The sequence below is a fragment of the Schistocerca americana genome, chromosome 2 (genome assembly GCF_021461395.2).
Source record: "Schistocerca americana isolate TAMUIC-IGC-003095 chromosome 2, iqSchAmer2.1, whole genome shotgun sequence".
Lineage (NCBI taxonomy): Eukaryota > Metazoa > Arthropoda > Insecta > Orthoptera > Acrididae > Schistocerca > Schistocerca americana.
The window spans coordinates 870,991,512-871,015,891 of NC_060120.1; positions in this window are offsets into that span (position 1 = coordinate 870,991,512).

The window sequence follows — 24,380 nt, forward strand, 5'->3', positions numbered from 1 at the left end:
ACACACAGCCCTCACCATTATCGAGCCACCACCAAGCTTCACAGTGCCTTGTTGACAATTGGGGTCCATGGCTTCATTGAGCTGCGCGAGTTTCGAAACTTAAAACCAGCTCTCACCAACTGAAATCGGGACTCATTTGACCAACTCACGGCTTTCCAGTCGTCTAGGGTCAAATGATACGGCCACGAGCCCTGGACAGATGCTGCAGGTGATGCCGTGCTGTTAGAAAAGGCACTCACGTCGGTCGTTTGTTGCCATATCCCGTTAACGCCAAATTTCACCGCATTGTCCACACGGATATGTTTTTCGCACGTCCCACAATGAACTGTGCGGTTATTTCACGCAGTTTCGCTTGTCAAAAATGTTCAAATGTATGTGAAATATTATGGGACTTAACTGCTAAGGTCATCAGTCCCTAAGCTTATACACTGGTTAACCTAAATCATCCTAAGGACAAACACACACACCCATGCCCGAGGGAGGACTCAAACCGCCGCCGGGACCAGCCGCCCCCGACCGCTCGGCTAATCCCCATCGGCTTTTGCTTGTTATTTAGCACTGACAACTCTACGCAAACACCGGTGTTCTCGGTCATTAAGTGAAGGCCGTCGGCCACTGTGTCGTCCGTGGTGAGAGGTGACGCCTGAAATTTGGTATTCTCGGCACACTCTTGACTCCGTGGATCTCGGAATACTGAGTTCCGTAACGATTTCCGAAATTGGATGTACAATGTGTCTAGCTCCAAATGCCATTATGGATTCAGAGTCTGTTAACTCCCGTCGGGTGACCAATATCATAACTTTTTCACATGAATCATGTGGGTACAAACGACAGCTCCGCTAATGCACTGCCCTATTACACCTCGTGTACGCGGTAGCACCACCATCTCTACGTGTGATATCGCTGTCCTACGTCATTTGTCACCTTGGAGAATAAAGAGCGTGAGCAACGTCCGATGCTGCGTGAGCAGTTTGAAGGACTCGGAGATACTGCGTACTCCTGTGAGAAAGCGTTGTCGGCACCTGACTGAGTTTGAAAGCCGTGTCTTTGTGGGTCTCAACTCTATCGGCTGCTCGAATCGTGCGATATCCTGATTGCGGTGACACTCGCATGTGACAGTTTCCCGATACTGGACTGCATGACAATTTGAGGTCAAGCATAATAGTCGTCATAGTTCTTATCGAACACGTCTGACAACCCGAAGGGAGAATCACCGTATTCTGTACCAAGCACATCCGCACGTGCCTTCCGAGAACGAGTAATGGTCTCCCTGCAGTAAACTGTATCCTTCCCAAACGTTGGCTGGATACTGGCAACAGCCGAAACCGGGATTTATCGTCCCATGCGTAGACTGCCATTAACATCGCAACACATGTGGCTGCGTCTGGAGTGATGCCCTGGCGGAGAAACGCGGACTGCTGATGGATGGCGATGTAGTGTGTTACCAATGAATCGAGCTTCTGCGCGACCATCGCTGGCGAGTATTGCGGCGAGCTGAGGAGAAATTCCGTTCTTGCAGTGTTTTAGAGAGATGTCAGGGTGTGGAAACCATCGAGTTTGGCTGCAGGATACGGCTTGACTTCATGTTACGGTTGGCTATAGCCGTGGGAACTCTGATGGCACAACTGTACCTCATGGACATCTTGAGTCCTCGTGTATTGCCTCTCATGCTACGGTAATGTGGCGCCATTTATCAAAAGGGCAATATTGCGTGATCTTGCACTTCCATGTCTCCAATAGACCATGTGTGGGACCAGCTCAGACGTCCATTCCCCTCAGCTGATACGTCCATTCCGTCCCATGACCAGTATGCAGAATATTAAGGACCAGTTTCATCACTTGTGGGACACCTAGCCTTAGGAGACGACACAATGGCTTTACGAGACCCTTTCTAGACGAATAATAGCATGCATCTAAGCCAGAGAGGGTGTGAAATCATACTGGTAACAAAGCTCGTAATGCCAAGTTTTTTGCTCGACTTTGTATTGACTGAAATAATCGCCCAAGCCCTTTCACCCCTTCGGGGTGCTCCCCTTTTTCCACTAGACACTGTAGCAGTCAAGAAGTTCCTAAAGCAGGAAATGTCACATACACGAGTAAGCCGTATGTTTGTCAAAGTACATTTCTTCATGAATCTTTAACTTAATTTACAGTCAAAATGGCACATCTGAAAACATTTTGTAAGTAGAATCACTTTAGAACAGGACGGAGTATCGTCCCGTGATTGCCCCTATGTTGCTACGTTGACAAGCAGGAGTTAAAAAGAGTGAAGCAAATGGCAAATCTGTGTTGTGGTCGAGACGCATTTTGAATTCACGTCAATACTTTCCCGCTTCTTTTCTGGAATGTACCTATTGCGTCCATGTTGGTGACTGTCTGAGCATGCAGGAATTTATCCAAGAAGGGGGAGGAGGTGAGGAAGACTTTAAAATTACCATTCTCATAAAAATGAGTTTACTAGATACGAGGTGTAACATATCAAAATAATTAAAGTGTACAGTTGACTCAAAAAACTTTTCACATCCCAGACAAATTATCGTCAAGAATGGTGCAGAGACTTCCACAACGAATAAATCGCTAACTGTCACACTAATGAACAGAGACTTAAGTAATATTATTATGTGTCTGATGTACTATAAACTGATGAAGTACTACGAAAACGAATTACAATGTACGACGAATTCATGCAAAAAATGAAACTCTAAAAACTAAAAGTTAATGAAGCGATGTAAATTTTTAAAACTTCTTACAAAGACATGACAAATTTTTAAAAATTTAGGGGGATGTCTAATGTTTCCCCAAGTGTTAGCGGATTTCGTGACTGTGTGTTTTCGCGCAGTGCGCTGAGACGATTTTATCTTTGACAATAAACACTGCGATTACAAGGAAATTAATATCTCTGTAATTGGATTATCTATGTAATGCAAGCGAATAAGGGCTCGCAACTTTTTTGTTCGCTCTCTTCCTTTTCAGCCATTATCTGGTACGGTAGTAAAATATATTGCTTGGTCTATGTTACGTAGAGATTTTGTTATTCGTGCTCATTTGGCATAATAATAACTATTGAATTTCATTGTGTTTATTATTACGACTAATAATACCTTTTTTCCTCCGCTTTTTTTCATGAATTTGATAATTAAATATGGCTTACTTTGTGTGGGGATGTCTGTTAGTGAATGGTCGCATATTAACGGCACCAATCAGTGTAACACATTTGGTTTGCTTTCAGAATGGAACCTGTATTTAAAATTTCACTTTTCACAAAACGAAGTACGGTAACTTTTAGGCGTAAATCACGTCCCAAAATTATACTCGCCAACAGACAATCCCAGCAGAGGAACCTAGGTAGAAAATATGGTGGTAATATTTGGCGAATTGCATTCAAATTTCAATATTTAAAAATATTTATTACATAATTTTTCAGGTATGTAATTTTGTTGCTTTAATTGACGACTGATTTAGCCAAAGATGATTTAATCTGATTCACAGTTGTATTTGAGTTCAAAAATTTTAAAAGCCGGAATAATGAATACACCCAATAAACAATAAATAATAATAAAAAGCCACCATTAAAGAATGTGGATACGGTATGAGGAATGAGAGGGGAGAGGGCTAATTGAGTTTTGCTATAAATTTCAGCTAGTAATAGCCAATACTCCGCTCAGGAATCACAGAAGCATGAGGTGTACTTGGAAAATAGCGTGAGACACGGAAAGACTTCAGGTAGAGCTTCCGAAATCAGATACTAGATTGTAAGGAGTACCCAGGAGAAGATATAAACTCAGCAACTGAGTAATGATGAAGAGTAGGCTGCAGCTTAAGAGACTAGTCAGGAAAGAATCAACGCGCAAGGAAATGGAGTACGAAAGTACTAAGGAATGAAGAGGTACGCTTGAAGTTCTCTGAGGCTGTAGATACTGAGATAAGGAAATGTTCAGTAGGAAGTTCAGTTAAAGAGGAAGGAGCATCTCTTAAAAATTACAGTCACGGAATTTGAAAGGAAAAACATAGGTACATAGAAGGTAACCAGGGCTAACATGAGAAATACTTCAGTTGGTCGATGAAAGAAGAACAAAGATGTCAAGGGAAATTCAGGAATGCGCAAATACAAGTCACTTAGTAATGAAATGAGTGGGGAGTGCAGAGAAGCTAAGGAAATGGCTTTAGGAAAAAATGAGGAAATGGAAAAGGAAACGATTGTTAGGACAGCCTCAGTATATAGAAAAGTCAAAGCAACCTTCTGTGAATTAAAAGCAATGATCGTAACACTGAATCCATTAGCGGATTCAGTGTTGTATCACTTACTGCTCCTGAATATTTTTAGGACCTGTATGCACTTTATTGTTGACACTCGGAAGTAATGCGATTAGTATAACTGATATCTCGCGAAGAGACCATGAGGATAAAATCAGAGAGATTAGAGCCCACACAGAGGCATACCGACAATCCTTCTTTCCACGAACAATACGAGACTGGAATAGAAGGGAGAACCGATAGAGGTACTCAAGGTACCCTCCGTCACACGCCGTCAGGTGGCTTGCGGAGTATGGATGTAGATGTAGATGTAGATGTAGATGTAGAAGGGAACCAAGTTCCCGAAACCGCTAACAAAATTAAACTCCTTTTATGCAACTAGTTGGTTATTATTTCGTTATGGACACACAATCCTCGGTAGTAATGTGCCTTCCGGAGTAACCATAGGTCCCATGGAGTTCCACGATGTGGCTGATCAGATAATTACCGAATCCCCGCCATGTTTCACTCTTGGGACGCTGGATGGGAAGCTGAGAGAGTTAAAAAAGACTGATCCGTCCAAATGTCATTTTTGGTTTTAATGGTTTCAGCACTACGTTTTCGAGTTACGGGAATTTGGATCGGTGATACGTGGTTTTGAAATTCCACATCACTTTGCAATTCCCTCTTTTGGAGCCCTGTTCATTTCGTTTTAGTGCTGGCAAGGATCACGAGGCCGACATTCAGTTCTGTAACGACTTTTACTGCTGTCGTCCTCTTATTTTTCAACACTATTGCCAACGATGACCGTCTGTCACGATACTTATCACAAATTATCACCACCGTTTAGACTTAGCGGATGATGTTTTTCCGCTTTTCTATCAGTTTTTCCATTCGTCTGTAAAGAATTCACGTTAGTATTTTGCATCCTGGACTTATTAATCTGATTGTTCGGTAATTTTTAGATCTGTCAGCACCTGCTTTCTTTGGGATTGGAATTATTATTTTCTTCTTGAAGTCTGAGGGTATTTCGCCTGTCTCATACATCCTGCTCACCAGATGGTAGAGTTTTGTCAGGACTGGCTCTCCCAAGGCCGTCAGTAGTTCTAATGGAATGTTGTCTACCCCCGGGGCCTTGTTTCGACTCAGGTCCTTCAGTGCTCTGTCAAACTCTTCGCGCAGTATCGTATCTCCTATTTCATCTTCGTCTACATTCTATTCCATTTCTATAATATTGTCCTAAAGAACATCGCCCTTGTATAGACCCTCTATGTACTCCTTCCACCTTTCTGCCTTCCCTTCTTTGCTTAGAACTGGGTTTCCATCTGAGCTCTTGATATTCATACAAGTGATTCTCTTTTCTCCAAAGGTCTCTTTAATTTTCCTGTAGGGAGTATCTATCATACCCCTAGTGAGATAAGCCTCTACATCCTTACATTTGTCCTCTAGCCATCCCTGCTTAGCCATTTTGCACTTTCTGTCGATTTTTGAGACGTTTTTATTCCTTTTTGCTGCTTCATTTACTGCATTTTTATATTTTCTCCTTTCATCAATTAATTTCAATATTTTTTCTGTTACCCAAGGATTTCTACTAGCCCTCGTCTTTTTACCTACTAGATCCTCTGCTGCCTTCACTATTCCATCTCTCAAAGCTACCCATTCTTCTTCTACTGTATTTCTTTCCCCCATTCCTGTCAATTGTTCCTTTATGCTCTCCCTGAAACACTGTACAACCTCTGGTTTAGTCAGTTTATCCACGTCCCGTCTCCTTAAATTCCCACCTTTTTGTAGTTTCTTCAGTTTTTATTTATAGTTCATAACCAATAGATTGTAGTCAGAGTCCACATCTGCCCCTGGAAATGTCTTGCAATTTTAAACCTGGTTCCTAAATCTCAGTCTTACCATTATATATTCTATCTGAAACCTGTCAGTATCTCCAGGCTTCTTCCATGTATACAACCTTCTTTTATGATTCTTGAACCAAGTGTTAGCTATGAGTAAGTTGTGCTCTGTGCAAAATTCTGCCAGGCGGCTTCTCCTTTCATTTATTAGCCCCAATCCATATTCACCTACTACGTTTCCTTCTCTCCGTTTCCATACTACCGAATTCCAGTCACCCATGACAATTAAATTTTCGTCTCCCTTCACTATCTGAATAATTTCTTTTATTTAATTATACATTTCTTCAATTTCTTCGTCATGTGCAGAGCTAGTTGGCATATAAACTTGTACTACTGTAGTAGGCGTGGGCTTCATGTCTGTCTTGGCCACAAGATAGGTTGCTAATATGATTTTCGGTTGCCTTAGCAGATGGGGCTTTTGAATCCAGACAGCCTTTATGTCTGTCACTTCCATCTCACATCAAAGTTATCATTCTTGTTTCGGATGCTAAACTGATGTGGAACAGCCTTATGTGGTCATATGACTGTTAGTGACCCGAAAAGTACAGTAGCAAAGCGAAACCTGAAAATCTGTAATATGTAATCGAATATTTTTCACCCAGAAAAAGGTAAAAAACGTTGCTACAATTTAATTTCTAATATGAGAGATGTAAATGTATATACTAGGGATATAGAACTTGAATTCAAATCGCTCTAGTTCTAGAAGGCTCCAGTGACCAATGGGGCTCGTATAGTAATCCACAGCGAGTTTGCAGCACAATTAACGTGGCTGTTGATCATAATTTACAAAAGATCCCTTTAGCAAAGAAGGATGTCTCATCTATATAAAAGGCACAATATACGGCTCTCCGCAGAAGAAAATGGAATATACTGTTGAATTAAAAACAACATTACGTACCCAAAATTACTTGCACTATGTAAATGTACACAGACTCGGGAAAATAGTGATCATGTGAAGCAGAACAAACGAGGAAAATACAGCAAATGTCATCAGCCGATTTCGCAGAAACGCTACTCAGTGCAAGAGGGGTCAAGATAACCGTGACTCGGCTTATCCGTAGGTTCTCAAGCGTTTCTGAGAAAACGACGGTCAAAGTTGGCGACGTAATTTTTGTTTTTCATTTATCTAATCAAGTCAGTAGATGTGTACTACATAAATGTTTTCAAATCTACAGTGCAATTACGTTGCTCTTATGCATCTACTAATTGTATTTAAAAATGACCAATAAATGAATGAGAACATTATTTGAAATTGTTTTCGGTGAGATTCCTGTAGTGTATCTTGGCTCATAATTGTTTGCAAGCGCCGGTTCTCCTTAAGGCGATCCGTTATGTATGGTTTGTGACCATATTATTGACAATGTGCGAAATCTTCAGCAATATTAACGACGTTTCCTCCCCGACTGAGGTCCATACGGAGGAATATCGCTGCGGCAACCTGCCGTCGTACGATGGTCGACGTGTTAGAAATTTCTATGTCTCGAATGTTTCTACGAGTGGCATCATTCACGGGAATTAATCAATTATTCCTCAAATAAAGATAAAAACAGAATAGGACTGCTAGAATTAATATAAGAATTGGCATAAGAATGAAATATAAGAACGCGAAAATTTAAAAAGACTGTGACCCTGAAAATAACATACACACAAATAAGATATAATAAATGTATCTATGACACTTATCGTAAAACGATGTTGTAATTTTACAATTTATATAGCGCCCTTGTATCCCCCAATTCGATAAGAGACATCCGTCTAGTAAATTCTACACGTATACGTAGATTAATGAGAAAATAAATAAATAAAGGATACAAAATAAAACAAAAAAGTAATTGGTTTGCGAACACAGGGCGCAATACAGAGCGTCCGCGACCCTACCCACTGCACCAACATTCCAGCTGAAAACTTCGTGTCGTAGAAGTCGTCTGTATCACGTCAAAAACAATGACCGTCGTTTCCTCAAACACGTCGAGTATCTACGTCATGGCCAATATCGTTACGAAAAGGGTCCCAAGATCAATAAAACTACTACAACTACTCACAGCGTATTATGTTACAGCAAATCTCGTAGATTTCACGATTTACGTTCTTGTATATAGTTTTCAAAACATAAAGAAATGTGAAATCACGTCTTAGATCTTTCATTGAGACTAATGTGAAAATTCACAAGTACAGCTCTAAAAATAAAAGATATCTTAAAAATAATTGTAATAGGATATCAATAGACGGATAAATTTACGAAAATTGTTTAAGGTTTATGTCGTAACTGCGCTCGTGTTTGTTGGATAAACGTCACGTTGGATTAGCAGAGGTCGGTGGATATGCTCATAGGCTTGTTTGCTTAACAGGAGAGCTAGTGCACAGTGGCATATATTCCCATAGACTTCGACAAAAATCAGAGAAGCGCACTTTTTAATCTCATACGTGTTATTCTATAATTTGATAAAGGTGCCACCTCTGCATAACACTGTGGAATACTGTTATAGTAATTTTGTCCTGCAAGCATAAGCGAGAGAACGGGTCAAAGCAACTTATGGTAGTTGCGCGACGCTCTGGCCATATACCTGCAGCATAAATTAGAGCGCTATTGAAAATCCTTAATTTTGTGTCAGGAGATTTATTTTTCTATTCTTCGTGGTGTAAATTGTTAGTGAAGATATAATGCATTCCGTATGTTGGGCAATATCAATTATTTTCATAGTATAAACACCACCCATTGAGAATTTGATTATTGTACTGAGTTTGTGTAGTACAGGCATAACCATTTCTGTTCATGAAACTACAGATTTTGGCAAAGGGGCTACTTTTACTTTGTCAGAGAAGCGGTCAGTGTGCGTTAGACGATCTGGCTATGTACTTGCCTAGTGAAGAGTGAAGGCTGGACTGCCTTGTAGCGGAGTCAGCATTATTTGAAAAGCATTTTGTATTAATTTACTCTGAGGAAAAATCTCGTGGAACTGAGTTGATATTAATGTGAGAATGACAGAAGGGAAGTTTCCTAAAGTAATCTAGCTTTTTTATATATTCGTAACTGTGTAGTGTTTATTGTTAGAACGTTGTGTACGGATAAAATTTACGGTAAGAAGCTTTATAGTGCAGAACGTGGATTTGTCTTATAATCGAAATAAATGTCAAGGAAAGTAAGTTTACACAGGAAAATTATTGAGAAAAATTTTTGATAATTTGTCTAGTTGTGAGAAATTTATGAAAGAGTGTATTGTTGGTAAGAAAGCATAGTTATACTTGAAATCTTTGTTTTCATTTAAGAGTCGTTAAGTTTAGTTTCTCATTTTTCATCTTTAGCTTTATGAATGTGCTTTGGATACTCACATTGCACATCGAGAGTTTTGTGCTGAGGAAGTATTTTTATGAAAAGTGATAAGTTACTGTATTGTACTGCACTTCGCAAGCACTGCAAATGAAATTTGATTGTTGACAGTTTCTTCATTTTCCTAAAAGTGAGAGGTAGCAGAACAGATGAACGTACCGTGGGGACAGGTAGGCCAAGATATTTAATTTCAAAATTCGTGTCGACTGTATAGTACAGTGATTCTGGGAAAGTATTTGTGAAAGAACCAGTTCAGATATTTCATATGAGTAAAAGATATCAGAAAAGTGCTGACGTGTGAGTTATCAGGCTGTTTACCACAAAATCAGATGTCTTAATTTATACGTACATTTTTCTTTAATTAAAATAACAATTCTGGTATAGTAATTGTTTACAAGTGATTACCTATCTTGAAGTTCACAATTTTAATCTGAATCATTTTGTTTTGCAGTCAGACAGTGTACATAAATATTTTCGAAAACGGACTGCTCTCTCGCAGGCGAATCGTGTGATGTACTGGGTAGCCTGGATTTCACATCGTATAGCATGAGCTCCATACACTTCCGTTCAGAATTTAATTTTCACATAGTTCATTTGCCCTGCACTGAGATTTACGTATTTTAGAATCAAATGAAGTTTACCAATTTCTCAGACATCATCCAGACTCAAAAACGACTTTAGAAGTAGAAAGGTTTACACAATCGTTTTAAAGTTCGTCGCGTTTTCCTGTACAACTGGTCGAGCCTCGTTTGAATCGCATTTTCATCCGAAAAGGAAGATTGTTTCAAGTATTAATCATGCGCGTGAAAAAATCTGTAGTAAAGCCGTCAAGAACTTTTCGAGATTTTTGGTGAGAATGTTTACCCTTTATACGTTACATATTTACATTAAAAATAGGTGTACCACACGTATTCCATTGCAATATTGTGTCAAAATTTCAAATCAATCGATTGACTAATTTTCGAGTTTTACGAGCGCAAACATACGCGAGCTGAATTTTTGTATATGAAGATACCAGATTTCGTATAAATGTAAATAATATTAGGATCAAAATTGTACATGGTAGTAGATCACACTGTAATTAGAAAGTACTCTGAAAACTGGCATCATATTCTATTGAAACAAACACTTCAATTTCTTCTGTTTCAGGGCTTGATGAAGGTTTAGTGTGTAACAGTACTGCCATTTCACAAAGCTGACTTTTACTTACGATGACAAGGATCGGTGACGGTGTCTCCTACAGAACAGAGACGACTGGCCATCTCCGTATTTAAGTGTTGGACTAATCGCTATGACCTCACCATAGGTCAGTTCTATTTCCATTCGAGGAAGAGCTGCGTACACGGAAAAATACAAATAAACACAGATAAGGATAAGGGCGATAAACGAGATTCTTGATGGTCCAGAATTATTTTTTTTTTTTTTAGTGACTGAAAGAGTAATCTTACTATCAATAATCAGTCCGAAAGTCTGTCTGGTACACGCCTGGTGAACATAGTACTGTTACATCAAACATGAGAACAGAGTAGAGCTCCATCTGCAGAATCATCCGTCTACGTTCCTGTCACATAAGCGTTACTACCTCACGGTGTACATATTTATACTTAGGCGTCCGTGCCTTGGGGTCAGTTCTTTGACTTTTACTTCAAATGGTTGAAATGGCTCAAAGCACTATGGGACCTAACATCTGAGGTCATCAGTCCCCTAGGCCTAGAACTACTTAAACCGAACTAGCCTAAGGACATCACACACATCCATGCCCGAGGCAGGATTCGAACTTGCGGCCGTAGCAGCAGCGCGGTTCCAGACTGAAGCGTCTAGAACCGCTCGGCCACAGCGGACGGCTGACTTTTACTGGCATATTAGTTAGACGCAAAGTAGTTTACTTGACGTTAGGTTGTTCTGAAAGTGAAAAAGGGTTTCACGTTTCTCTATAAATGCTTTAGTTACGTTCTTCCTTTCGTGGACTCAAAGTGTTTCACTCGCAATTCTGGCCGGGCTCTGTGGCCGAGCGGTTCTAGGCCCTTCAGTCTGGAACCGAGCTGCTACTACGGTCGCAGGTTCGAATCCTGCCTCGGGCACGGATGTGTGTGATGTCCTTAGGTTAGTTAGGTTTAAGTAGCTCTAAGTTCTAGGGGACTGATGACCTCAGATGTTAAGTCCCATAGTGCTTAGAGCCATTTGAACCAATTTGAACCAATTATTTTCTCAATCTGTCACTCACGGATGTTGAAGTAGCCAATAGAAAACAAAGAAGTATGAACAATTTGCCAGAAAAGAGACGTTGCGTCTGTTAGCTCACATTATCAAACAGTGTATTTGTACGTGAAACGTAGCAATGTAATTTGACCTCACAGCCGCTCAAAATATGACGAGAATATGTTTATGCACTGTTGGTCGATATTCATATTCTGTAAGTTTTTAATTCTCGTCATGTTTTAAGGGATTACGAGGCCAAGATAGACAGCACGGAATAATAGTAACAAATTCCACAGTGTTGGATTCTGAAGCGCTACATTGTTTCAACCAGTGTGCGAGTAGATACCTATTGCAATTAACAGACTGAACATTAATGGGTGCCTGATTAATTGTCTTCTTTTTTTGAAGAATAGAAAGATTAAGAAACAACTGATGATTGGTTTAAATGGTTTTAACAAAAAACTCTGCAAACTAATTTGATCTCACTAAATAGCAACATAATTTCGAGACACATATTCTCTCCACAGGTCCACACTAATACACTCTAACCACTAGATTAAAGTGAGTTCATTTATATGATATATTGCAAGCTGCAGCATGGCAATCCCGTAACGTTAACTTATTTGAAATACTGATATGCAAATGTAGTGAAGAAAAATCATGATGTAGCTCCATAAGATAACGTTTTTGGTGAAAATGTGAACGGATTCCATTCCTGCACTACTGCTTTGGATGGTCTGCAAAATAATCTTCGGTACCCATACCTTTCTCCCTCGTTTACATGTGGAAAGGTGCAACTGGTTTTGCTGTAAGAAATAGCTGTTCCAATATCTATACCTCAAATTTATCATACTCTGCACAACAAAATCACTCTTTCGGAACGACATAATTATTTTCCATTCCATCTCATAAGTTTAAAATTATTCTCGAAGGTGCCTACAACCTCCCTCTGTGTCCGCCCAAAAGCGTGACGGCCTGCGACGTCAACTTTTGGCTTGGCAGTGTTTCAAACAGGAGAGTATCGACACAAGCGAAGAAAGTTCACAGCTCAGATGTTCATGTGGGCAGTAAGGTGAATTAATGGTCTCACATTGGCACCAGATTTCACCACAATTCTGTCCAATGTCACTGTGGCCATGTCACATGATGAGAAAGTTGTGATCGAACCAAGTCACCTAGCGCTGAAATCACGTGGTTGCTTATGGGTGGCCGAGGTAAACATTTCAGACACGAAAATGCCGCTAGGGCTGGCATAAAGGGCGCCAATAAAACCAACCCTTTCTCAGGGGAATTGATTCCCGCATACTTCGAGGCTGGAAACGGCAGTCTGCAGTGCGATTAGCACCAGGAACATGTTATCGACGATTTTTAACGCTGCTGACATTTTAATCTTTCTCTAACATCATCGTGGGTCTACGCCCCTGTGTAATGTAATCGCATCTCTTTGGAGGCCAGGACTCAACCACAAGAGGAGTCTAACCGCATCACCAGGTGGAAGAGCAAGCTACCACCTGATATCCCTATAAAGAAAGAGCTAGCTCCAGGAAATGACTTTGCCTACCCTATTTGGAGATCACTCAATCGTCTTAGGATGGACGTTCCTTTTTCAAACAAGCGAAAATGGGGCATTCTTCCAGCTGATGGAGATACCTCCTGCAATCCCCGGCCCACCTGCTAATTTGTCCTCAACTTGAACAAACCTACACAACACAGGACCTGATTGAGGGTAACAAGGCCATCTGAGTTACTACCTTCTGAAAATTCTGACAGGACACGGAAATATATGAATGAATTTTCTCTTTGGAGTGCAGCGCGTCCGCAATTTTTTCCTCTCGGTTACAGGTTAGAACCACTACGGACCGTTTAAAACCATATGCTGAAATTTGAGCGTGATCCGAAGCAGCAAAGGGTACTTAAAATTTTTGCCTTCCTGCTTTCCGCCCTCCTATGTCGCTGGATCACGCTGGAGTGCAACATTAATTTGTGTGTGAATAAAATGGGAAACGGTCCCTTTGGGACGCCCCAGTTCGGCAACAACCCTGGTACCATGCTTGCAACTTCGTCTAGCACGTTAGAAATGTGCCCGTCAGAAACTCTTGACACCAATTCAGCTGGCGGCTTTTTCCAGCGCTTAAGGGTAGACAAATTACACGCAAGAGGTGTCGAATGCGTTGCCTAACCCTCAGGTGCTAGGGCAATAACCAGGCTGACTTGTTAAAAAAAAAATATCTTAAGATACATTTCTAAAGCGCTGCCCAAAGTTGCGTGGGTGGCACCGAAGAAGTTTCCGAATTGTGGTATAGGGGAGTTTGAACTTAGGGGGACATTTTTGCCGTTTTATTGAGGCACGTTTAATGTTGCACTCGCATGTGATCATGCCACAGGGAGACGGAAAGCAGAAGGGTTGAAAAAGCCAAAGTATCCTTTCCTACTTTGGATCACGCTCTAATTTATTCGAATCGTTTTCAGTGGTCCCTAGTGGTTATAACTTCTACATGAGAACAAAAATTGCTGTCGCGCTGCCCGCAAAGGGAAGCAATCACGTTCAATAGAAATACAAGCCCGCAATCTCCTTAGAGCGGTCTTATTGGCGCCATTTATGCCACCCCGTATGGCTTTTCGTGTCGATTCTGAGCTGCGGTGTGTCTGAAATGGGGGCTGTGATGAGCTTTCCGTCATGTGACACGCTCATGGTGGCGATGGGCAGAATTGTGGTTAGATTTGGCGACAGTGCGACTATATTAAACCGTCTTACAGCTCGCATGAACTTTCGATTGGTGGCCTTGTTTTCACTTGTCTGGACACCTTGCGATCCGAGGTGTCGCATGGCCCAAGGGTGATATCGCTGGGCGCCATGCTTTGCAACATTCCAGAGGAAGGTTGGAGGCACCTTTGAGCCAAATTTCAGAAATATGTGTCGCGCAGTGTGGCGTTGTTGTTGTTGTTGTTGTTGTGGTCTTCAGTCCAGAGACTGGTTTGATGCAGCTCTCCATGCTACTCTATCCTGTGCAAGCTTTTTCGTCTCCCAGTACCTACTGGAACCTACATCCTTCTGAATCGGTTAAGTATATTCATCTCTTGGTCTCCCTCTGCGATTTTTACCCTCCACGCTGCCCTGCAATACTAAATTGGTGATCCTGTGATGCCTCATAATATGCCCTACCAACCGATCCCTTCTTCTAGTCAAGTTCTGCCACAAATTTCTTTTCTCTCCAACTCTATTCACAACCTCCTCATTAGTTATGTGATCTACCCATCTAATCTTCAGCATTCTTCTGTAACACCACATTTCGAAAGCTTCTATTCTCTTCTTGTCTAAACAATTTATAGTCCACGTTTCACTTCCATACATGGCTACACTCCATACAAATGCTTTCAGAAACGACATCCTGACACTTAAATCTATACTCGATGTTAACAAATTTCTCTTCTTCAGAAACGCTTTCCTTGCCATTGCCAGTCTACATTTTATATCTTCCCGCAGCATCACCTGATTCAATTCGACTACATTCCATTATCCTCGTTTTGCTTTTGTTTATTTTCATCTTATATCCTCCTTTCAAGACACTGTCCATTCCTTTCTGCTGCTGTTGCAGGTCCTTTGCTGTCTCTGACAGAATTACAATGTCTTCTTCATGGATTTTATTTCCTACTCCGAATTTTACTTTTGTTTCCTTTACTGCTTCCTCAATACACAGATTGAATAACATCGGATATAGGCTGCAACCCCGTCTCACTCTCTTCCCAATCACTGCTTCCCTTTCATGCCCCTTGACTCTTAAAACTGCCATTTGGTTTCTGTACAAATTGTAAATAGCCTTTCGCTCCCTGTATTATACCCCTGCCACCTTCAGAATTTGAAAGAGAGTATACGTAGGTTTGACTTTCCTTAATCTTATTTCTAAGATAAGTCATAGGGTCAGTATGCCTCACGTGTTCCAATATTTCTACGGAATCCAAACTGATCTTCCCCGGGGTCGGCTTCTATTAGTTTTTCCATTCGTCTGTAAAGAATTCGCGTTAGTATTTTGCAGCCGTGACTTATTAAACTCACAGTTCTGTAATTTTCACATCTTTCAACACCTGCTTTGTTTGGGATTGGAATTACTACATTCTTCTTGAAGTCTGAGGGTATTTCGCCTGTCTCATATATCTTGCTCACCAGATGGTAGAGTTTTGTCAGCACTGGCTCTCCCAAGGCTGTCAGTGGTTCTAATGGAATTTTGCCTACTCCCGGGGCCTTGTTTCGACTCAGGTCTTTCAGTGCTCTGTCAAACTCTTCACGCAGTATCTTATCTCCTATATCATCTTCGTCTACATTCTATTCCATTTCCATAATATTGTCCTGAAGAACATCGCCCTTGTATAGACCCTCTATGTACTCCTTCCACCTTTCTGCTTTCCCTTCTTTGCTTAGAACTGGGTTTCCATCTGAGCTCTTGATATTCATGCAAGTGGTTCTCTTCTCTCCAAAGGTCTCTTTAATTTTCCTGTAGGCAGTATCTATCTTATCCCTAGTGATATGCGCCTCTACATCCTTATACACTTCTGGAAATGGAAAAAAGAACACATTGACACCGGTGTGTCAGACCCACCATACTTGCTCCGGACACTGCGAGAGGGCTGTACAAGCAATGATCACACGCACGGCACAGCGGACACACCAGGAACCGCGGTGTTGGCCGTCGAATGGCGCTAGCTGCGCAGCATTTGTGCACCGTCGCCGTCAGTGTCAGCCAGTTTGTCGTGGCATACGGAGCTCCATCGCAGTCTTTAACACTGGTAGCATGCCGCGACAGCGTGGACGTGAACCATATGTGCAGTTGACGGACTTTGAGCGAGGGCGTATAGTGGGCATGCGAGAGGCCGGGTGGACGTACCGCCGAATTGCTCAACACGTGGGGCGTGAGGTCTCCACAGTACATCGATGTTGTCGCCAGTGGTCGGCGGAAGGTGCACGTGCCCGTCGACCTGGGACCGGACCGCAGCGACGCACGGATGCACGCCAAGACCGTAGGATCCTACGCAGTGCCGTAGGGGACCGCACCGCCACTTCCCAGCAAATTAGGGACACTGTTGCTCCTGGGGTATCGGCGAGGAGCATTCGCAACCGTCTCCATGAAGCTGGGCTACGGTCCCGCACACCGTTAGGCCGTCTTCCGCTCACGCCCCAACATCGTGCAGCCCGCCTCCAGTGGTGTCGCGACAGGCGTGAATGGAGGGACGAATGGAGACATGTCGTCTTCAGCGATGAGAGTCGCTTCTGCCTTGGTGCCAATGATGGTCGTATGCGTGTTTGGCGCCGTGCAGGTGAGCGCCACAATCAGGACTGCATACGATCGAGGCACACAGGGCCAACACCCGGCATCATGGTGTGGGGAGCGATCTCCTACACTGGACGTACACCACTGGTGATCGTCGAGGGGACACTGAATAGTGCACAGTACATCCAAACCGTCATCGAACCCATCGTTCTACCATTCCTAGACCGGCAAGGGAACTTGCTGTTCCAACAGGACAATGCACGTCCGCATGTATCCCGTGCCACCCAACGTGCTCTAGAAGGTGTAAGTCAACTACCCTGGCCAGCAAGATCTCCGGATCTGTCCCCCATTGAGCATGTTTGGGACTGGATGAAGCGTCGTCTCACGCGGTCTGCACGTCCAGCACGAACGCTGGTCCAACTGAGGCGCCAGGTGGAAATGGCATGGCAAGCCGTTCCACAGGACTACATCCAGCATCTCTACGATCGTCTCCATGGGAGAATAGCAGCCTGCATTGCTGCGAAAGGTGGATATACACTGTACTAGTGCCGACATTGTGCATGCTGTATTGCCTGTGTCTATGTGCCTGTGGTTCTGTCAGTGTGATCATGTGATGTATCTGACCCCAGGAATGTGTCAATAAAGTTTCCCCTTCCTGCGACAATGAATTCACGGTGTTCTTATTTCAATTTCCAGGAGTGTATTTGTCCTCTAGCCATCCCTGCGTAGCCATTTTCCACTTTCTGTCGATCTCATTTTTGAGACGTTTGTATTCCTTTTTGCCTGCTTCATTTACTGCATTTTTATATTTTCTCCTTTCATCAATTAAATTCAATATCTCTTCTGTTACCCAAGGATTTCTATTAGCCCTCGTCTTTTTACCTACTTAAATGTCTGCTACCTTCACTATTTCATCTCTCAAAGCTATCCATTCTTCTTCTACTGTATTTCTTTCCCCCACTCTTGTCAATCGTTCCCTAATGCTCTCCCTGATGCTTTCTACAACCTCAGGTTCTTTCAGTTTATCCAGGTCCCATCTCCTCAAACTCCCATCTTTATGCAGTCTTTCCAGTTTTAATCTACAGTTCATAACCAATAGATTGTGGTCGGACACCACAGCTGCCCTTGGAAATGTCTTACAGTTTAAAACCTGGTTCCTGGATCTCTGTCTTACCATTACATAATCTATCTAAGACCTTCTAGAATCTCCAGGCTTCTTCCATGTATACAACATTCTTTTATGATTCTTGAACCAAGTGTTATCTGTGATTAAGTTATGCTCTGTGCAAAATTCTACCAGGCGGCTTTCTCTTTCATTCCTTAACCCTATTCCATATTCGCCTACTACGTTTCCTTCTCTTCCTTTTCCTACTATCGAGTTACGGTCACCCATGACTATTAAATTTTCGTCTCCCTTCACTATCTGAAATATTTCTTTTATCTTATCATACATTTCATCAATCTCTTCGTCATGTGCGGAGCTAGTTGGCACATAAACTTGTACTACTGTGGTAGGCGTGGGTTCGTATCTATTTTGGCCACAATAATGCGTTAACTATGCTGTTTGTAGTAGCTTACCCGCACTCCTATTTTTTTATTCATATTGAACCTACTCCTGCATTACCCCTATTTGATTTTGTATTTATAATCCTGTATTCACCTGACCAGAAGTCTTGTTTCTCCTGCCACCGAACTTCACTAATTCCCACAATATCTAACTTTAACCTATCCATTTCCCTTTTTAAATTTTCTAACCTAACTGCGCGATTAGGGGAACTGACATTCCACGCTCCGATCCGTAGAACGCCAGTTTTCTTTCACCTGATAACAACGTCCTCCTGAGTAGTCCTCGCCCGGAGATCCGAATGGGTGACTATTTTACCTCCAGAATATTTTACCCAAGAGGACGCCATCATCATTGAACCATACGGAAAGCCGCATGGCCTCGGGAAAAATTACGGCTGTAGTTTCCCCTTGTTTTCAGCCGTTTGCAGTCGCAGCACAGCAAGGCCGTTTTGATTAGTGTTACAAGGCCAGATCAGTCAGTCATCCAGACTGTTGCCTCTGCAACTACTGAAAAGGCTATAGCGTTATCCTGATGGGAAACTTTTCTGTTTGATTTACAACCCAGAATATACGGTAATGCAGGAAAACAACAGCAAAACATCATTTCGGATAATTTCAGGTCTACAACATTACTTCCGCTGTTTTGCAATATGTGGCAGTAACGGCATCTCGTTTTATAGGTGGTAGGTCGTAAGTATCAAACAATAATGTTCGGCGTTTGTAAAGATAACGGCGTCATATTATTAGTCGATTTGTGATTACATCATTAAGTTATTCTCGACTGCACATCTCAACTTAGGAGCCCTGTAGTCGCATCAGCGGGAAGTTTAAAATTTCTGCTTTACCAAGAAGACATCTGGAGCTGAGGCTCATAAAATGCTGGGTAAGACCAATGGTGAGGCACCAATTAGTATAAGACGTATAGAGAATGGTTTCAGCCCTTCAAAAACGGTGATTTTGACGTCGAATGCCGGTGGAAGAGAGAAGGTTTTCGAAGCTACTGAAACCGAAGTAAATCACAGGAGATCGTTATCGAAAGCAACTGAAATGGGGGGAATTTAGTGCAATCACTCACGATCCACACAGTTGGAAAAAGGGTACCATGTAATATTTTAAGACAAAAAATGTTGTTGATAAAAAAATACTAAATGTCAAGAAAGGGATAATTAAACGGTCGCCAGCCAGTCGGGGCAACGAATATCCAGAATCTTAAGAACGGTAATGGCAAAGAAAATTAAGCAAATAATCACTGGCGTAGCAACAGAAGATTTGCCGCCTTTTTCAATAACACAAGAGTTCACGAGGAAATAAATGAATCAGAAAGCACAGGGTTGCAATTACTCATCTGAAATATTAAATTTTGAAAGAGAAGAAAACGGAGTTGCTGGTTAAATAAATGACTGACTGTAACTGAAACCTTTTTTCGTAAAAAGTGACTTTCAGTAACCTCAGGATAACGTAATGCAAAATTTGGAAAAAGTCAAGCAAATTACTTTTAATTATTGAAGGATTAAATGGAATTTACTATAAGCAAAAGAGCTACTGATTTAGTTTTAACATAAAAATAAGATACGTACCAAGCCAGCAGAATTTATTCGCTAAGCTAAATACAGAATAAATTAAATTGTGCACTCTTAATTTGTGCTGTATCATTAGTTATTAGTTCTGCCAGTGAAATTTTACGTTACTTTAATTGAATGAAATTAATACTCAAAATTGGAAATTAGTTAAGCCTCTGTTTTGCAGTACGAGACTGAACAGTTAGTGAGGTAGCAGAATTTAGATTGAAGCTTGGCATTAGCAAACAAACAATACTAGCAGTAAGTACGAGTAGTAAATCAACTTTCGTGTTTTTGCTACACTCTGTGATTACATGGAACTGTGTTTGGTAACAATGTCTAAGGTCAATGAAACACAGGTGTCCTACACGTTTTAACTACTGCAAGTTGTTATTGACGAAAATTATTGAAGTTTCTGAAAGAAATGTCAATGAACTTTTAATAGCCTTACTTATGTCTTCACAACACCTTTATTTTTAATCAACCTTATACGTTTCGACTTTCTGTCGTTCTCAAAGGCATTGCTATGTCAGTCATATAAAAACATTAGATACATTGTATCATATGACTGACATAGCCCTGATTTTCGAAAATGAGGAAAAGTCGAAACACGTAAGGTTGTTGAAAAATTAAAGTGTGGACAAGACATAAGTAGAATTATTCAGAGTGCATCCAGATAGCTACGTCGTCTCCGGCATTTTCATTCAAATTGCAAATGCCACTGGGTAATGACTATACAGTATTAGTTAACAGTTTTACGATGTTGTAGCTGCGCGGACAACGAAGGAAGTAACCGACGACAATGCTGTGCTGCCGCTATTGCTGCTGCTGCTGCTGGTGGTGGTGGTGGTCTCCAGCGCCACGGATAACTATGGGGCAGGCAAAAGCTAGAATTGTAGCTTCCTGCGCCTGTTCACTCCTCCCGTGCTCTCAATATTCGCGGGTTAACGAATTTGGAGCGCCTACACTGGCGCGATAATAGCTGCACACCGCCTCTGCAGGAGCGCGCAACAAACAGTTCCCCACTCTTTCATGACTCGGATGCTGTGCTTCCTCTATGCTCAAGCACGACAGAGATTCTCCATACGTAAAGATAAACAGCGGCACACCTACTGCCACTTCGTCGTTGCTAACGATACATTAAAATAAAGTTCCCTTGGCTATTACCCAGGAAGTTACAATATTTCCATTGTAATTACCATCAATTGTACACAGTAAGAAATAAATACATTATTACATCCGTTACATATTAGCTGTAGTTTCTGTAATAAAGCTTCCACATTCAGAATCAGAAGCAGAGTACAAGTTATCAACGGATATCAAATACCGAAAAATTTTGCATGGTGCGGAACGTATTTTATCTACATTTTCAATGTTACATGCTGAAGCTGAAAAGAAGGCTATCAACAGGTCACTCAGAATGTGGAGGAAGACAAAAATCTTAAAATCACTGGGGATTGGAACAACATAGTAAGTTCAAAAAATGGTTCAAATGGCTCTGAGCACTATAGGACTTAACATCTGAGGTCATCAGTCCCCTAGAACTCAGAACTACTTAAACCTAACTAACCTAAGGACATCACACGCATCCATGCCCGAGACAGGATTCGAACCTGCGACCGTAGCGGTCGCGCGGTTCCAGACGGAAGCGACTAGGACCGCTCGGCCACACTGGCCGGCCAACATAGTAGGTGAAGGAATGAAACACAGAGTGGATAATGAGGGACTGGAATCATACACGAGATAGGAGAATGACTCGTTTATGTGTTCATTAACTTCAGCAAGCATTATCAACACACTGCTCAAGAATCTCGAGACGAGAAGGTATACTTCGAAGAGACTGGACGACACAGGAACGTACCAGCTGGATTACATCACTATGAGGTAGGGGTTTCGAAATCATGTGTTGGATTGTATGACATTCCCAGAACCAAATTCAGACTCTGATTACAGATTAGCGATTATGAAGAGTGCATGTCAAGAAACCTTGTATAACAGAAGATATAAATTAATTAAACAATGGAAGAACGAAATCCTAAAATTTTTATCAAAGAAGAGCTATACAGAGTTGCGGAGTCGCAACTGCCCATCACCGGCATCCTCGAAGCACCTGGTGCTCTATGCATCATGTTGCACCCGCGAATGTCCTTCCTCTGCCAGTCATCTCGTTAAGTTCAGTCATATACTTCAGGACACATACATTCATGTAACAGTTCTGTCGTAGCTCTGGCTCAAGAAATCGAAGAGAAAATGCTGATTAGAAGTACAGATATAAATTTCAAGTAAAGCCTTCAACTTTAAGAATGCGTTAAGGTTGAGGTTAGTACCACGCGACAAGCACAGGATCCGGTCGGGCTTGTTGTCCAGACCATCACTGAGGCTGTCACTGATAATCGTTAAAGCAAACTCCGGATAGGCCACGATTATTCTAACAGAAACCTACAGAGAAGTCTGGCGGGCGTGAACAATTTCAGAGACGCAATTCTGAAGCTTAGCAGAAAGAATACTGACCAATTCGTGATGAATTTTGTCAGCAAAAAGCTTCGCCTGAAGGTGACATTGAATGACGTTAACAGAACTCATAGAGTGGGACACAGGACGCCATGATCAGCAAAACCTAGACCAATAATAGTGAAGTTTGTGTCGTACAGGAAAAGATTTGAAATCTTCACAGCGAAGAAGAATCTCGTGGAGTCTGACAATACGAGAGGATCTCACGTCTGAAAATTTAAAAATTATGAAGAATGCGGTTTTGAGACCTGGCCTATAAAACGTATGGACAAATGAATATAGGATAATGGTGAAGACTGAAACTCGAAAGAGATCAGTTTGCAATGCAAAGGGACTCAAAAATCTTTGCTTTAGGAGCTAAGCGCATGTCAACTCTTCCTGACGCTAGTCTGTGTGTTTTTACTGAAGATTATACTCAGCAATAACTTAACTAACTGTTTCTTTTACTTCAGTACTACTTTCTGTTATTAATTATTTCTTATCTGCTTTGTTAATTATCGTACCAACTTAGTCTTACTTCCACTTCCATTTAGCAATTTATGATCATATTATTATTGATATTCATAATTAGCGCCATTAATTGTACACTCTATTTTTATTCTATTTATCCTGCCTACATTACTGTTATGCACAGATTATTCTAGCTCTGTTTGGCGATTTTCTTCCGCTGTCACCACTTGGCTGTTTAAGAATTGCTGCAAACCCCGCACTCCTTGGCTACAAAACCTCCCTCTTTCCTGATATTACCGGTCACTTTCACTTCTTGGAACATGCGCTCACCCACTTCAGCGTTTTCGTACGTTTTTTTCCCACGGAAGCGCGAACCCAGAGTCGCAACTGCCCATCACCGGCATCCTCGAAGCACCTGGTGCTCTATGCATCATGTTGCACCCGCGAATGGCCTTTCTCTGCCAGTCTTCTCGTTAAGTTCAGTCATATATTTCAGGACGCAGACATTCATGTAACAGTTCTGTCGTAGCTCTGGCTCAAACCAAGTACTGAAATAAGGCCATTAAATCTAGATGGCGACATCCTTCAAAGTCATGACAGATGTGACAGACGAAGGGTGTAGCAGGAGTGTCTATACGGTCTAATTTATCACCTGCTGTGCTACACACATCCAGCAATAATAATGAAGAGAAAGAAGTGGAATACATGTATACAGAAATGAAATTCCCTAACATAAAGTGGTTGATATGTGGCCTTTTCCTTCATGGAAGCTGTTCTTTCTTTTCTCGAATCCACTTATGAGTACATAATTATAGCTAGTGACTCTAACATAAATTTGCTATACAGCAGTCCTTACAACGAGAAATTGAAGCGGATGTTTTCCTCCTGAAATGTGTCGCTACTTCAGCTTGCTACAGCCCATCATATGAACAGCAGTCACACTCTCATACATATATTTTTAACGAAATCCACAAACAGGGCAATTTATACCTCTCAATTATCTGCACCTGGCATCCCTTTGACTTAACTTTCATGACATACCAGAATGTTGTAGAATGTAACTACAGCTGACACATAACGAGAATTCAAGCACACTAATTTATCTTCACTTGCAACTTAAGTGCAGTAATTAGTTTGGGGGACGTCTTCTATTCCATTCTCAGACATAAAGGAAAAGGTTTTTGAATTTACAAACAAACTTACTCAGATTTATGACAAATATTCTCTCCTAAAAACCGTAAATGTGAGAATGAAACCTGCTATGCTCTCCTAAAGATCGTAAAAAGTCAAAGGAAGCTTGCGCCTTGGATAACTGAAGAATTAAAACAGCTCATGAATAACAGAGACAGTGCAAAGCGGACAAACAAAC